This window comes from Olea europaea, chromosome 11 (genome assembly GCF_002742605.1).
Source record: "Olea europaea var. sylvestris chromosome 11, O_europaea_v1, whole genome shotgun sequence".
Taxonomy (NCBI): domain Eukaryota; kingdom Viridiplantae; phylum Streptophyta; class Magnoliopsida; order Lamiales; family Oleaceae; genus Olea; species Olea europaea.
Window position 1 is genome coordinate 3,145,254 of NC_036247.1, and position 18,890 is coordinate 3,164,143.

Consider the following 18,890-nt stretch of genomic DNA (forward strand, 5'->3'; position numbering starts at 1 on the left):
TTTTGGTTTTCACTTATATGACATATTTTATGTAAATATTTTCTTCTTTTTATTTGAACATGAATTTGATCAAAAAAGAATACATTATATGAGTGTATATAGATAGATCTATGATTCATCTTTGCATACCTATATATGTGCATACATTACATGAATCTGTGTGTAGATTTATGTATATTTTAGGTTAGATTTGTATGAATTCTTGGCATTGGTGGTGGTTTGGCAGCAGTGGCATCATGGTGGTCATATTGTTGTTTTGGAGATTTTGCTGGCAGCAGCAAAGCAAAGCAAGGCTAGCTTTAAGGTTGTTGGAGCTTTTTTCCTTTTTATATAATTAATCAGATTGAAATAAACAGAGGAAGGCGAGTGTTTTTAGAAGAAAGCTTTTCTTCTACATAAAATTTAGTCTAGCACTTCAATATTATAGTACCAATGTGGATTTCTTTTGGTCACCAAACCTTGAACCTAAAACCAAATTGATTATTTATTTTGAAGCAACAGAATCCCTAACATGGATAAAACTAAAGAAAAATCTACATCCACTTCAGTTTCAGTTTGGCTCTGTTCATTCTTTAGTTTATTTATGCATGCCCCTACTAAAATACAAGAATTTGCATAAATTGTATTCATTAATTTTTTTTACATGAGTTCATCACAGTAAACAGAACCGCAGAAAGAATAAAATGACTTAAGGTTTTCAGGCATTTTGGGTTTGTATGTATTGCTTCTTGCATAATATATTTGTTAATTTTACAGGGTTGCAAGTCGAGAGATATAAAATTATGTGGTCTCTTAGCTGCTGCTGCATTAATTGCTACTCATTGCTTGAAAGGTCTTCTTCATGATGAGTGGAAAAAGTATGCCTTCTCATACTTACCAACTGCCCGCTCCCATCTTGATCCAGTTCTCACCAGCCACCATATTGGTAAGCTATATCATATTTTTATTTACATTAATGACCTATGAGCCATAAGGAATAAAATGACGACTCAAGTTGAACTACAAGCAATCACCCTGTTAAATCTTTCCACACATTTTAGATTCGAATGTTCTTTGTTTTCTTTCCTGTTTCTTGTAGACAGCATTGGAGTTCATATCATGGCTCCTTTTGCCTCAGCAAAGTATCAGATATCTGGCTGAATTTGGCTCTAATTTGGCAAACCAACTTATAATTGGATAAGTAAATTTAAATTAAATGATTCTTCCTTGGTAAAAGTTAGAAATACACAATTCACTTATTTCAGTAACACTAAGTTAAGGTAAGAAAAGTAACGGTGTAAGCCCATCCTTGGCTATATTTGACACTGTGAGAGATGGAGAATTGGTTTGCGAATGAGTGTATCCTTCCCCACTATACTTAAGGCAGCAAATGCATGAATTTCTAGATGAAATGAAAAGGATTCTTTTGAATGGAAGAAACAATGTTGGTGATAAACAATTGAACTAGTTGATGTTTATTTATTTATTTATTATTATTTTTTTAAAGCCGAAGTGAATCATTCTAGGATACTTTTGTGGGCATCATATTGAAATCATATGTACATTTGCAAGGGCAACGATTGGACTTACTTCATAAGCTAGTCCGCATGTATTGACACATCGCATTTTGGGGATCTGGAATAAGGTTAGTCAACTCAAGGGTATGTGTCTCCAAATCACTTGAGAAGAGTGGGGGTGGGAGGACTAAAAACAATAAAGAAAAATTGTATTGTTGTGTCATTTACCTCTCAAATATAAGCATGCTAGTCTGTGTATTCCTTAGGCCATGGATGTGTTAATTGGAGCTTGAACTTCTCGAATTCATAATTATGATCCAATTGTGTTATTATGTTTTCCTTCTATAGAATAACCAATGTACTGGCAAGTAAATTTCTATTTGTTCTAAATTTTTAGTACATTAGGATAATAAGTTGGTCTTTACTCTAAGTACCCAAACAAGAAGCAAAAATGCTTTTCCCCATAAATTCAATTGTTCTTTTGTGGTCAATTTTGAGATCTGCTTCAAATGGTAGACTTCTTGGATGTCCAGTGAAATATTTGTTCTAGGGAATTGTCTAAATGAAGTTGTATACAAGCATTATGTCTATTGTTAAACACTTAGTTTACCTTTATCAAATTAAATTTGAATCTTGTACAGCATGTCATTTGTCATATTGCGTAACTCAAACTGCTACCTACTATTTCAAGAAGACTTTACATGCTTCTTGTGTCCATTGTGCCAATTTTGTACTCTGTCCTATCATTAAATATCAGGCATTTTGCATTTCAGTTAAGCTGAATGCTAATCGGATGGTGGTTGGAACACTTCGTGGTTTTGATCAGTTTATGAACCTGGTGGTAGACAACGCTGTTGAAGTAAATGGCAATGATAAAAATGAATTCGACATGGTGGTGAGTTTACTCGTTCCCCATTTTTTGCTGTTTCTTTCAAAGTTTGTCATAGTTCATTCGTCATTTTGATCGTATCTAACTTGAGAATTTGGTTTTCATTCTTTTCTGCAGGTCATCGGGGAAAATAGCGTAGTCACTGTTGAGGCACTTGAGCCTGTTAATAGACCACAGTAATTGTACATTCACGATGGTATGGATTCATGTAACTTGTAGTGGAGCGTTATTTCAGATGCTGAAGCTTTATGGCACCGAAAGATCCTGTTCTTAGATTTACTTGAAATATGTTATGAGAATTAACCACTTCAATATTTTGCATTTAATGGCTCCTTGTGGTTTATGACTTGAATGTGGTGATGTTCTAGTTACATGCCCTAAATTAATAATCTTGCTTGCTAAGTTAAATGCATCCGTTTTATGGCCTAGAACTAAGCTTTGAGATGTGATTTGTATAGAAATGATCTCATAAACTAAGCACCGATGACACGGTATATCAACTTGTCATGAACTTATTCACCAATTAATTGATGTGACATGTCACCTATGCCTAACTTGTGTTTAGGAGATCATTTCTCATAATCTTTATATTCTTCTCGACTATGGATAGTGATTTGTGATAATGAAATGCATTGCCGATTAGAACTGTTACATTCTCCATGGTGGTCGACCATTCTAGTCATATTATTATGGGAAAATTGCACTTTTTGTTTTCAATCATTGCAAACTGGTACTTTACCTATACTCAACCCTTTTTTGGCACTGGACAGCTTCGCCCTTTCATTTAAATTGCAAATCATGTCATTTCGTCCCATCGTCCCGTTAATTTAAGTTAAAATGATGAATTTGTCCTCTTAATAAACAAAAATAAATAAATAAATAAATATATATATATATATATATATACACACACACACACACGTCTTGAAAACCAAATTTATGAGTTAAAATCAAGTTCGACCGGAAAAGCAGTTGATCTTTGACGTTTGGGTAGCCAAAACCCGGTCACTGGTAGGATTGTGAGGACGGCACAGAGGACTTTACTGAACAGTAAAACATTAAACCTTGGTTGGAAACATACTAAGATCATGAAATTATTGTTGGAGCTATATGCCTCAACTGCTTGTGGGTGAAAGGCTATTTAAGAACTATTAAAGCAAGGCGCTTATAGTGCAAGCAAGCCAATTGTGTCGTAAATATCATTTAGTTTTAGCCTCTGTTTGGACTTCATTTTTTAAAACATATTCTCCCACAAACCCCCTTTTTTGGATTAATAGACTTTGGAATAGTGCGATTAAAAAGTAGAGAAAAAATATATATAATGCTTAAACTTTTATTAACAAGACCAAAATATTACAATGGAATATGCCATCTATTCTACCAATACAATCCCAAAGGTGTTGTGTGGGACAAATTTTTTGGGATCATTCTGTATCAAAGGACTTGTTTAATTAGAAAAAACAAACAATGCAATTTTCCCATCAAAACCATTTGATCGATATGGTTGTTGGTCTAAATCAGCCACAATCCACCTTGGAAACAAGCTCATTATCATGTACACAAGAATTTTTTGAGCTCATTCTGAAAAACTCTCATATGCAAGCCTCTTCAAGTTCTGCATCTGTTGACAAATCCCTTTGCCAATGTAGGCGTCAACATTTTTACTATCCTTCTCCAACACACTCTCGTAGACAGCAAGTGCATCCACAAATTTATTCCTGGACCGAAGAATGTTAGCATCAGATAAAAGCATCTTTCCCTTCAAAACTCTTTTTAGGTAGCTGCAGAGCTTCTACCGCAAGAAGAAGGTTGCCCTTCTGTCACGAAGACACGGTCATCAGTAGAGTCATTTTCTTCTCCATTGCCAACAACATTTTCTGTCCAAGCCGTGTGACTTAATGTGCAAAAACAAGTTCCTGAGATGGGATAATGAATCGTAAGAAACAAATTTTCATATGAGACTATATTTCATAGTTCAAATCATCGATGGTTCTTCAAACATCAAAAAGTATGCTTCCATTAACAAGAACAATAACTGAAATCCAAAGAAAATCAAGTTTGTCCTCATTACCCCAACTAGTACTACAACAATTGGATTTTCTGCTCTCTTCCCAACACCGTAAATTATCCAATCTTTGCATTATTTTAAAAAGAAGTAATCATTATTTATTTTTACTTTTTCAGTATAAGTAAACTAAAATTCTATAAAAGTGCTGGAAAATGTCCCGATGAAAGACAGCTTGAGATAGTTGGAACTCATGGCGCTTTTTGTTCAATGTGGTGGTAAATAGGATAATGCAATAGGCTAAAGATGATCAGTTATGGATCTCATGAATGTCAACAGTAACCAAAGAACTATCACTTGTAGAACTAGTAGACTCTTTAGTACATCCATTCATCCGATGGGTTTTGAACTTAGCCGCTGTTTGAGCCCCATTCATTAGAATGGATTTTGGAAAAAATTATTTTTTTTGGAAAAGTGTGGTTAAAGAGTAGGAAACAATTTGGGTTTAGAATGGGGCTCAAACGGGGACTTGATGTTGCATTACTTGTTGATTAATCAAACCATAAACTCTACAAGTTCAGGACCATAAGCATGGTGGTATAATGGTCAAATACTTCATTCTAATTAGCAATTACACCAAATAAACCTACGAACATTTATTTTTTACTCACTTTGGGAAAATTAGAGAAAAAGAAAACTATTATCTTTAGAAACTTCAATAATTCTTCAAAATTAGTCCCAATTCACAGAGTTTGTAAATTATTCTGCTAGGGTGTCCCTATTTTTGACAAATTGCCTCGGATCCGGTGTGCAGTAAAAAGTAGAAGGTGTATGCTTTTATTAGAGTGAGACAATGTATTGTAACAGCATGACTTTTGATTTTGATATGACACTTCAGGCTCCAAAGGTTTTAATTCAAGGCAAACTAGACTAAATACAAGCAATGTCATTTTAACCATAGTAGAAATAAGTATGATCATGAAGCCACACCATAGATTTCTCGAAACACGAGAAAATGAAAAGGAAGATGATACGATACTGTTGTAAATTTTGTAGGTTCGATTACTCGTAGAGAGCGACAAGTTAAACATGATAAAATGCATAACGGTTGAATAGATAGACAAATACTAGTCTGAAACTTTTCCGTGATAGGAAGAAGTTTCATAAGCTCTATAGAATTACCTATCAAATTAGCTGTGCTTTAAAATTTATGCCGTTGAGCACTAAACCACTAAGGATGAATGTCTGTAAATTAACTATACCAAGACTCTGCATCAGCAATTGAGTGGAAACAATTCAGGACAAATTAACTGAAGAACGTGGGATATGTAACTTACAAGCACTAAAACTAATTCAACCAGAATTAACACGACCCGGAATCATCCTAAAAACTTAATTCATTAGACATTCTCAGTAAACTTTAATTCTGAACGAACAGAATAAAAAAAGATTCATACAGTGTCTTTTCATCATGTTGTCGCTATTGCCACCTAGGCAAAATAAAATGTTGGTCAGAACTAAAGTCAAAGAGGTAAAAAGTAGTTATAGGTACAAACAAAATCCATTTTAAAAAGATGTGTCCCTCACCCTGAACGTTTCATCTATATATAACTCCACTTCACTTTTCCCATTCACTCACTCACTATTCTTCTTACTCTTCCTCCACTAAATGTCTTCCAACCATGAATACCTTGCGTGTAAAACTATGCTTAACCCCTCCCCCTATCAAAATGGCCAGAAACCTCAAAAAATATGAGGTTATTTGTCCAATTGGCTGGAAAAAATTAATTACTACCACCACAGTGACGACTGACAAAATGATAATAGAGAAATGGATCCAGGAAAAGAAAGAAAGGAAGATGATATGATTCAACGTCAATACAAAATTCCCATCTGAAGGGGTATCTTCTTGAATACCTTGGTTATCTCTGTTGGGGAATACGGGTTGATTTTCCAACAGTCAAGTCGTCATCATGCAAACAACCGTAAATCCAAACCACAATGGAAACTTCTAAACTTCCTGAAGAGCAGGAATCTTGTGGGCAATGACATCAAGAACAAGAAATAAACACTTTTAGATTTGTTAGGGTAACAATAGCGCGAAGAAGTTCACGAATGGAAATGATCTTAACCATCACGCAAATTAATTAACCTTTTTAGATAGAAATTTTATCCGTACTTGACAATACGGCTATTGGATTGACATTACGAAATGTGACTCTCTTTGTATAGTCAATAGTCTTCCGTCAAATTTTTCCTTTGTATAAAAAACACTTTTATTTTATATGATAGTGAAATAAGGTACATAGATCCGTAATCCTCAAGTTTATTGTCTTCTTTTTCTTAAATGATACGAGCTTCTAAACTACATTATTGCTTTCTAACAATCTCTCCCTCAACATGATGTTCTTTGTGGCTCAAACTCGTGATCATGATGATATTGTTGGACTAAATGTTAGTGGACACATACCGTATATGCAACATACTGAATTTACGCATACTATATATGCAACATACTGTATATAAGCATACCGTATATGTCACATACTGGATTTACGCATACTGTATATACAACATACTGTATTTATGCATACCGTATATGCAACTCACCGTAAAATGCATCATACCGCATTTTACAGCTTACCGTATTTGCAGCCGGTTACTGTATATACAATATCTTACCGTATTTGCAGTAGCTTACCGTATATGCAATGAACTTAGATACCGATTTTGCCTATACCATATATGTAGCGAACTTGGATACTACCCAAAATATAGCAAATTAAATTACTATAGACTGAACGAGTAAACAAGTTACTTTTTTTTTTTGCTTAGTTCTCGGGCTCATTATGGAATATCAAACAAAGTTGAAATATTAAATTCTTAATATCATTTTGAAGTAATCATGGCATAGTATTTCACGTCATTAATGGTGTGTGAAATGGCCAATCGTAGCAAATGTTACGACGCGTCAAAGTAGGCTATTTCAAACTAATATTTCGAGAATTTCGATAACAAGCGAACTTTAAAAATTCTTCGACGATTATACGCTAGTCGTATCCAAAATCTTCTATATCCTCTCGAAACTCATTTCGAGAACTATATCATAAACATATCGAATGATCTAAATAAATATCAAAAATAGTTAAACGTACGTCAAACGTGTATGTTAAAAAGAGACAAATAACTCATCTTTTTTGAAAAAAAAATCAATTATTCTATTAATATTTATTATTTTTGAGCGATAAAGTTCTCAATATAATTTATATCACTTTATTAGGAAATTTTATATGTAGTATGACGTCAAATTTTTTTTTTTTTTTTTGGACATAAAATTTTTTATTACTTCATAGGGGTTATAAATTGTTATACTACTTTTTTACCTTGATTATAATTATATCTGAAAAAAATTTATATATAAAAAAATTCAATCATTTTTAGAATTTTTTTTTTATTATTGTTACCTTTCCTCTCGATCAATTAAATTTTTTTTTTCAAATGACATCAAAAATTTTATTAGGAAATTTATTAGATTATTTTTAAAAAAATTTAATTGATTGAGAGGAAAAAGTAACAATAATAAGAAAAATCTTAAAAATGATCGATTATATATATATATATATAATTTAGATGTAAAAATAATCGGGATGAAAAAGTAGGATAACAATTTATAACCCATATAAAGTAATAAAAAAAATTTCGTTATTTTTTTTAAAAGTTCGATTGTGACCCCCTAACGTAAAATGTCTGCGTCCGCCCCTGATCGGAGCCACAACAGGACTTGGCCCTTGAGCCACAGCGGAGCTCACAGCCTAATTTCCAGCAGCAACAATTTGGGATACATCCATATTGGTTGATTCGGTTGCCATTTCTGATAGATAAACAGAAAATTAGTTTCTAAAATCAACAATATAAGAAACCAATTTTTTTTTTCTTTTTCAATGTGTTTAAAGTTTGTTGGACTAAATGTTAGAGGATGAATATCAGATTAAAAATTACCGAATGGACACATACCGTATATGCAACATATCGTATTTACGATACCGTATATGCAACATACCAGATTTAGGATACCGTATATGCACTATACTATATATGCAACTTACCATATACAACTCACCATATTTGCAGCAGCTTACCATATATACAGCATCTTACCGTATATGCAACTTTGCTGTATATGCAATGAACTTAGATATCGGATTTGCATATATCGATTTCCCTCCAACAATATAAACTCCTTTCAATTGGCACACTTTGAGCTCCAATTTTTTATTCACCATTTAGCAAGTAAATACGTGATTTCGATGTTCTCACAAATCAATCTTGAAATTACAAAATAACCAACCGGGTCCCACTCAAATTTTGTGCCCAAGTGTCAACCCATTTTTCCAGCAAACATGACATATAAAATCATATTATACTTTATAAACGATACCTTATAAACTCAAATAACGTATCATTTTCTTTATCATCTTTTTGGTGAAAGATTAAAAATAAATAAAATAAATCACCTTGACATTCGTATAGGATACAAGCCGCAAACATGGCGAGTCAAGATGATAGTAATCGTGTCGGGACCCGCTTGATTAAAGTTTATGTATCCATTTGATGCGTGTTAAAGTCCAATGGACGATGACTTCTAATTTAGCAAATTATTTTTTGAAGTTACAATGGCTATTGGATGGAATCTAACATATTTTTGGGTTAAGTTAGTGTGGAAAATTGAGTAGTTTCCCACTTCTAATATGTTTAACATTAATTAAATATTAAGTTAATTAGGGGATTTTTCAAGTTGGAATTTTATTCAATTATAACGGTATAGATGCATGTAAATAAATTAGAAAACATTAGGTTGCGTTTGGTTTCCAATTTTCAACCCGTTTTCTATTTTTGGTTTTTGAAAATATCCAAAACGTGTTTGGTCTGTCAAAACGATTTTTTTCTGTTTTGACTTTTTTATAATGGTACAAGTTAAGTTAATTGAACCTTTCTTTTGGTTTTATTTTATGAACTAAATACTTTTACCCGCAAAAATTGAAACGAACGAATTTAAGGGCATGTCTGCGGGTCAAATAATTAAGAAAACAATTTTATCGTGACTGCAATTAGTATCCTAAATTTAGGTTAATTGGATCATTTGGAATTTTATATTATAGAATATAATCTCTATCTAGTAGGATTAAAATTAGAGTTTTAATAGTTTTTGATAAAATATGTGATTAAAAGTAATTGTTGATTAAAATCTAAATTTTAATTCGTACCAAACGGGACATAATATTTTAGGAATAAAATAATTGTGTTAGTGTTCTTGGAATTATCCTTTGGGCGATTATATTGGCATCACCATTTTTATTTGCTATACTACATTTTAATTGCAGTTATCTTTGCTCATTGTTTCTTTTCGTCGAATTCTTATATCCAACATTTCATTAATTAGTACGTCTCGTCTTTGATAATGATTTATACCAAAAGAATAATGTTAATCATCACCACTAATGTTAAGCACAAATTTAGGTGATAATTACATACATTAAATGATAGATTTATTTAAATATAAAGTCAAATGACTCATTTAACCAAACCTATAAAATCCGGCTGCCTAAACTGGTACTAGATAGCATTATTTTATCAAAATATTTTATTTTCATGCTTCGCAATGAAGAAAAAATATTTTCGCACTTTTTATTTATTTATTTTAAAAGTATGATGAGATATAAGTTGTTTTACGTCATTTCAACGGACTTTTGGATATAAAACTGCTATCAAATACAAAATGTATAGACTAACGAAAAGTTTTAGGATAAGAATGATGTGAAAAAATCGTTGGAATATAAGTGTTATAATGAACAAAGATTAGGAACTTTAAGTGAAATTAAAATGTGGTGGAAGAAATAAAAAATGTGGTGAGAATATAATTACCCTTATCCTTTTAACATGTGAAATTTCCATTAATACCCTTACAACCCATTCTCTAACCCCAAACCCGAATTCGAATCCAATACTCCAACTCTATCCAAAAAAAAAAGAAAAAGTCAAAACCAAACTCAGTAAAACCCAGCCAACATAATCTCTAACCAAAACAAAACCAAACCTAATCAAATAAAACTGAATCCACATATGTTGGAGAATCTTTGTTGGGCGGGTCCGAATTTGTGGTGGGTTGGGTTTTAATGGAGTTAGGTATTTTTCTCTGAATGGGTTTAGGGTTGGACTTTAGGTTTGATAAGTTTTAATATGTGGAAATTATAAGAAGGCCTAGTGTTAAAATCAGCAATTCTAAAATCAGATGGACTTTCATATTTCAAAATTTATAAATATTTTAATATAATTTATGGTAATTAGTTAATTATATCTAATTATTAAATGTTTAATAGATATACATTATTAACAGCGTATCCCGTAATTTACGTGTTTCATTTTTAGAAAACACCACATCTTCCTTATATTTCCAAACTCTTCACACGAACGACGTTTAATCTTCTCCAGCACGACAACGAAGAGTTCTCCGTCATCGCCTTACAACTCCGGCAAACTCACTACCATAATCATCACTCACTTTACCTTCTCGTCAAACAACAATAATTTCGTAAGTATTTCTTGTCCTGTGAAAGCACTAAACCCGAAGCTCAATGGCTCGTTCCAGGAGTGAAAATTGGGGAAAGTATCCAGTAGAGGACTCAGATAATAGGGGCAAAAGAAAGGTGGACGTGCAACATGAAGCATCCCTGTCCAAAAGGCACAAATCATCGGAGTCAATTAAAAAATCAATCGCGAAGAAGGTACGCTCCAAATAACAGTTAGGTTATTAAATTACTATCACATATACAAACCCCAGATTGATGGGTATTGAACGTTGATGAAGCGTTGTATAGTTTATAAAGTATTCTCTTGTCCATATATGACGTACGGGTTAAGTTTTCCACATGTGAATGATGTGTTGAGTGCACTATGTTAATTGATTGTGTGAACAGTAAGTAGGAATTTTTGGCATTGTTTGATTTACGAATTGGTTATGACCGAAATACCTATGTGGAATCTTATTCCATATGTGCCCAGGTTATGTGAAATCTTGTGTGGCCAACTATTCTGTTTAGAGGTTATAACAGAAGAAGTAGCCAACCGGTATGTGATCTATATGTGACCCATTTTCTCTTATCATTATGTGTGTGATATAAATAGATATGTTTGTGATATTCCAACCCATATGTGACCACTTCTTTCGTCATTTTGTTACCAGCATGCATCGTGATGGTTGTGGCCTAGATACAGGGACCTTATTTGTGCAACTTTTTCATTACTTTTGTCCTCAATTATGCCTCTGTGACTTCTCTACATATATGTGACATTTTGTTTTCGTGTGTTGTGACCAATATGCAGATGTGGAAGTTTATTATATCGAAGAACAATTGGTTTCCTGGTAAAATAACATTTACACCCATAAGGGGTGTTCTATCAAGATTCAAAACCAATCTGTCGGAGGCACAGCGACGTATACTACATAACACATGTTTTGGCCACTTTTTAGAATGTCAGAAAGGCTATGAAGAAGGTGCAACAATTTAGAGGAGAAGGCATCATAATAGAGTAACAGTTTAAATGAAGTCTGAGCATAATCCTTGATTTGTAATTGCCAAAATTTGGAGCATTTTTTGGATACTATTTTGAATTAACTACGTACTTGATGTACTTGTGAATTTTCATTAATTTTGCATTAATGTAGTCGTTTTGGGTAATTTTTGTTTAGTGTCTTGATATCACATGTTGGAGACCACCATTGACAAGTATATGATCTGGTCACATATTAGACGTTGCATATCACAAGTCACATAAATAGGCACTAGTCACATGTTAGTGTATATGTCGCATCACAGGACACAGCAAATTCTTGTATTGTTGAAGCCTAGGTCACAAACTTGTTTTGACATGGGTCACGAGGGTCACAGGTTTCGTATATGAATATGGACTGGTTGTATACTTAATCAAGTAATGGTCACAAACGTTGCATAACATCGTTGACAGATGTTGCATATCATATAAATATGCTCTAGTCATATGTTAGTGTATATCTCGCTTTTTTTTATCGTCACAGGTCACAACAAGTACTGGTATGTTCGAGCATAGGTCACAAACTTGTTATCACAACAGTCACAGAGGTCACATGTTGTGTATATGATCTAGTAATGGGTCATACAATGTAACAACATCTGTTCACAGCACAATTTACATCAATTTAATCATATTTCAGAATACACAAATATCATTAATGATTGTATATTGGTCAGAAGTCAGGTTGCATATACGTAGTTGAATGTCATTAACTACATTTAAGTGTAAAAGCAGAGGTCACATATAATCATGTAGTGGTCACATTTGACACTTCTGAGGCAGCTCCCATACACAATCATCATAGGTTGTGATTTATACAGTGGTCATAGGTCACAGAATTTTTTTGCATGGGTCACATAGGTAACATGTGTATATGATTGAATACTGGGGCACATAATGTTGCAACAATGTTAACAGCACAAGTTGCAAACGATTAGTCACATGTGGTTATGCAATGGTCATAGGAGACTAGCACTCAATCTTTCTCGTGTGACACTCTACTTTGTCACGGGTAGGGTTGGAAACGGTTCGGTTATGGGTTGGTTCGGCCAAAACCATAACCACATCACCAATTTTTTGACCATACCATAACCGCATCATAACCACGTAAATCGGTTCGGTTCGATTAATAACCATGAAAATTAATTTTTTTTATAGGTTCATCCATCAAATTGAAAAAAGTCAACGAAAACAAAAACACAATATTCCAAACGAAAATGAAAACATTATCAAACAATATTCCAAATGAAGTTGTTGTGTATCGAAGTTACTTGATTCACTCTTAATTGTTGTGCATCGAAATTACTTGATTCACTCTTCTTCCCCACAAGTCTTACTAGCATAGATCAGTACTCAAAGTTGATTCCAATATAGTAAATAAAAAATGTAAGTAGAGAATATAACGATGCTACCTATTCAGAATGATCTTAACTAAGATTTAAATAAAAAAAATCTACCTCTTCATCAGCTTCCTTCTCGCTAAACATTACACAAGCTCTAGAGTATGATGAAGAAGTAGAATTTTCTACACACAATAGACAAAATTTAACAACAAAAGGATTCGTGCGTGAGTTTGTGGTTTGTGGAGAGTAGGGTTTGTATTTATATACTGTCATACTAATGCTATTATTATGGGCTAATGGTAAGTGGGCTAGCCGGCTAAGTCAGGTAGATGTAATGGAGGGAATTTTATTTTGTGTTATATAGAAAAGTAGTGTAAAGCCCAATTATCAATTCAATTGTGTGTGTGTGTTTTTTTTTATGGCGTAAATACCATACCCGCACCATCACGATCCGGTTTATTAAAATCAAAATCATATCCACCCCATTGCACCATCAGTTTGATTTTTTCACCCCATTCGGTTCGGTTAACCGCGATTTTCGGTTTTGACGGTTCAAATTACCATCCCTAATCATAGGGCACACGTCACATCTTCATAAATAAATGCCACACAAAAAAAATAGTGACAGGTTAGTATTTAACAGGTCAGAGAATGAAATTTTCCTTTATGTCCATCGCATTTCATTGAAACCTGATATTTGTCTTCTTTTGCATACATCCTGGCTGCTTCTAGTTGAAAAAACATTATAACTCAAAAACTAAATTGTCACCAAATCAAATAATGAATGAAAAAATAGGCAGCTCATGGCACTATCGTCACTATGTATCACTAGTTGCCTTTCTCTTCCTCTCTTTATGTTCGAAGTTGTCACACGATGGATCTACTATTGATCCACATATATCTGACGAGATATCCAGTAGTGAAAATTCAGGTACATTTGTTTGTATACCAATTGGTAATGTGACCGACTGGTGTGTACTATCCCTAGCTATGACCTCAATGTTTATCGGATATTTGGCAGGGTCACGATCAATATCCTTTAACGCCATATAGGACAACACATGACTATCATTCTTGATAGTTATTGGAGGTAGATCACTACTCAAAACATACTTCATTGTAACTACCACTGTAACAGGATTCAAACCGAACTCCATCATCACTGTATCCACAAGTTTCTTATACCCGCTGTTACGATCAATCAACGCCAATGATATTTGTGACTCATTCAAGAAGCAAATATGTAAGTGTCCCATTTCTGGATAGTCAAAATACAGATTGTTAGTCACACATCCAATTACAGTTTACAAGAAGAGTATCAAATTACATTGATTCTACCAAAAACTTGTCTTGATCTATTAATCATGGTCACATATTCAATATCATGACACTTGGTTAGAGTAATTAATTATAGTCTTGACAACACATATCATACCACACTTTTGACAAGATTCTGCATGGTCACGTGTTTCTATCTCGTAACCACGGGTTAATGCATTGGTCACAACAATTTATTCGATGGTCACATATTTCTGCATATCTTAAACACAGGTCACAACAGATTTTATTGTGTCTATTTCATACATCACAGACATCTCAGGTCACATACATTTTGATTATGTGCTAGGTGTAGGACACAAATGGTTTCTCAATGGTGTTATGTTTTATTTGATTGTCACATTTTTCTTCATATCTCACAACACAGGTCACATAAATATTGTGTTCAATCACGATTTCAACGATGTACGAAAGTAATGTGAATCTCTATACAATGCACATTCATACCCATCTAATATATCCATGGGCAAGTCACATATTTCAGTCCGTCGATGTCACATATAAATGCATTTCATTCTATTCACATTCTATTCAGAAATGTCATGGAATGAAACTAGATAGTGATACAATTGTGAAAAGATTTCATAATAGGTGTCAATTCACGCTTTGAGAGGATTCGCAAATTTGTAGAAAATCGATGTCATTTGTGAATTAGAATTTAGAATTACATACCCGACATGTATGAAATCTCCGATTCCAGTGACGCTCGAAGAATTGTGATGTCTGTTTACAATTGTTTCTTGGAATCAGATACACTATGATGACGCGATCAATTTCACCTGCGAGATGTGCCGCAATTTCACACCTGTTGGTCCAGATTTCTGGCTTATATTCGACATTCAAGAGATGAATTTGTAAGAGATGGTGAAGATTTGTGTCTTCTGTTCCTCATATGAACCGTGATTTCTAATTGTGGAAAGTGAATCCGTTATGATAAAGCCCATGATTTGATGGTCAGTTGAAGCTGATTTTTAGGAAACTGATTGACATTTACATCTCTCTGGTTTTTAAAACTTTAAACTTTTCTTAGAATTGTAATCACCTATACTTACGCTCGGGTTTATGAGTTTTTCCCATTAAAATATTCCAAGTCCAATATTGAATTTATTTAATAGGCCAGTAAGAGAAAGCCCAAATAATACCTACTGTCCAGTAAACTATCGATCCAAACCCCATCAATCCAACAAAATTAACCCAAAAAATCGAAGGCAGCCCCAAAAAATTTCAATCAGCAATCCACAATATCCAGATCACAAGATTGAGATACCAAATAGATTAATCGGCGATATCCTGGAGCTTAATGTTGGCAGAAAGGAATGGAAATCGTCAACAGTTGTTGGTAGCCCAAAAACCTAGATGGCCAAACAGAGTACTGAATAGATTTGGCGCAACAGGATTTGCATGCACCCTCGCGTGTTCGCTCCACGCTCACTACACCAGAAACGCAGGTGACCAAAGGGCTAATGCCGTCAGCTTCAAGACCGGAACAAGGTTTGTGACCGGGTTAAAATTTAATCCTCAATTACTCTAAATACCAAAGAATCGACGACTTTTCTTAGAAGCTCTGATACCATGATATTAAGAGAGAAAAATAATCTCATGATTTCATACATAGAAAAGTATACTTATATATACAGATTGTGAAGCCGATATTAGGAAGGTATTAAAATAGAAATCCCTATAATTAGGTATCAAACCCTGTAATTGATCTAATTTACATCTTGTAACAATAAGATATTTGTAATAGAAGTAACTACAAGTCTTGTTTTGGTTCTCAACCAGGATAAAATATCTTAGGACTAACAATTAAGGATTCTTTATTTGAGAATCTTTATCAATTATTCTCATATTTGGTTTCTTAATGATAAATTATGGGATTAAAGTAGAAAAATCTCACCCTCAACTTCCCCTCCAATTTATTTCTCTATTTCTTACCCTGATTTTGGGGGTGGGGGTGGGGGGGGGAATGTCGTCATTGTCCTGAACAACTCTGCCATAGCAGTCACTTCTACCGCCCTTCTCTGCACTTCATCTTCTCCACTAACTCTCTATGCTTCATCACACGTACACAACCATAGCAAATCCTCATATGAAAATGTTGTTCAGAATGTTTATCTTGTTTTGTTTAAATACTACAGAGATAATATGTAGAGTCATTTTTCTGGAGATTCTGCTGGTTCTGAAGTTATTTTCCTAGACCAGGTGGATGATAAATTATATATATATTTGGAGTATGTCTCTGGTGGCTACATCCACAAGCTTCTGCAAGAATATGAAGAATTGGTGGAATCAGCTATCTTCAGTTACACTCAACAAATTTTGTCTGGGCTTGCATATCTACATGCTAGAAAAACAGTGCACAGGTAAACCTGATCATCTTCATTTATCAGTTTTTTGCTTATATAATGTGGATGGACATCTCTTTCTCTAAACATTTTTTCACTTACACTTTGCTACAATACCACATATATATGTCAGGGATATTAAAGGAGCTAATATGCATGTGGACCCAAATGGTCGTGTCAAGTTGGCAGACTTTGGCATGGCTAAGCATGTAAGTACACCTTATGTGAATTTCTTAAGGGAACAAAGTACAGAATGGCTTAACGATGTTAACTAGTGGTTGTGACTGCTGATTTGACTTCATAATTAGCATCATGTGACTTTAAATGACTATTTTTTTCGCTTGGAAAGAGATTGAAAAAAATTGTCTCTTACTGTTTAATGTTCTTCCATGCTAAATAGAGATTTACACCCTATAATCGGAGTTACCTTTCATGTACATTTTCTGACTTTGCAGATTTCGGGGCCATCCTATCCATTGTCATTCAAGGGTAGCCCTCAATTGCGGCGTTATTCAAGATTGGGAACAGCAAAGAACTCCTACCAATTTCGGATCACCTATCTGATGAAGGAAAAAAATTTGTGAGGTAGTGCTTGCAGCGGAATACCCTGCATCGTCCTACAGCTGCTCAGCTTTTGGAGTACCCTTTTATGAAGAGTGTTGCACCTTTGGATAAATCAATTTTGGGTTTAACACCTCAAGATCCCCCTCTTGCAGAAACAAATGCTACAAAATCTGCGGTATCTCTCCTTTTATCTTGTGTCTTCACCTTGACTGAGATTTGTAAATGCTTTCTAGTCTGCCTGTGTTTTATTTTTTTCTCTGCCTTTGGTGAGGTGACATTCCCAGTTGTGTGCAGTAATCTGTTATTATCGGGATTGCCTGATATTAATAATATCAAAATCTGAAATGAGTTTTTTTTTTTACGAGTTCATCTACACGACGTATCAAACTTTGTGTCTCGTGTGGAAATCGAAACCTTATTTTATAGCTGCTGGACGAAGTTTGCTTCACCTAAGTTGATGTACCTTGGAGCATCCCAGGGAACCCCATTAATCCCCAAAGTCCAATTGCTAGTTGAAACATTTTTGACAACTGTGGAATAGTTTTCTATGACCCCTAAACTTCACAACGATGGGGGGTGAAGATAATCCTGGCTCCACTTCAGGATTATAAACTACCGTTTCCTTACCTAGGGAACAACTTTGGTCTGTATTGCTACTTATAGAATCATCAGAGAGAGCGAGAGAGATCCAACAATCTTGAGCATATAGAAACAAATTGAAAAGCCTTCTTCTTTCTCTTTTGAGATTCATTTCTTATGCACTGTTTACGTGCGTTTGCATGCACGTGTGATTTCAGATTGAAGAAAGAATGTTGCCATTTATATTTGTTAATATTTTTTTCAAAAGCATTATAAAATATAAAGTACATATTTGTCTATGATTGTTATTTGAGGTTTTCTCGCATGGACACATTTTAATTGCTACTTGGTTTATGAATTATCTGTAGGGTATTGGACAACTGAGAAGCCTTCAGCCCTTGAATTCTGAAAGACTTGCTATACATTCATCTCGAGTATCAAACTCTAATTTTTACTCTCTCTCTCTCTCTCTCTCTCTCTCTCCCTCCCTCCCTCCCTCCCTCTCTCTTCCAGGTGCATATCTGCACAACACTTCTCCCTCCCATTCCCCATCCCTAATCTCACCTTTGGATAAAAGTTGCAAGAATACCAATAGTTGCATAAAATCTTCCTACTATTTCTACAATTGATGTCAAGGGGAAACTAATAGTTGTTTCCTTCCAACTGAAACTAAGCCCCTGTTTGGCCTGCATTTTTTAAAACTCATTTTCGTCCAAATTTATT

General features: G+C 34.1%; 1 pseudogene; it reads left to right on the forward strand.

The window, feature by feature from the left end:
* Positions 1-18,890, forward strand: part of LOC111402988 — a 45,532-nt pseudogene that overhangs the window by 17,414 nt on the left and 9,228 nt on the right.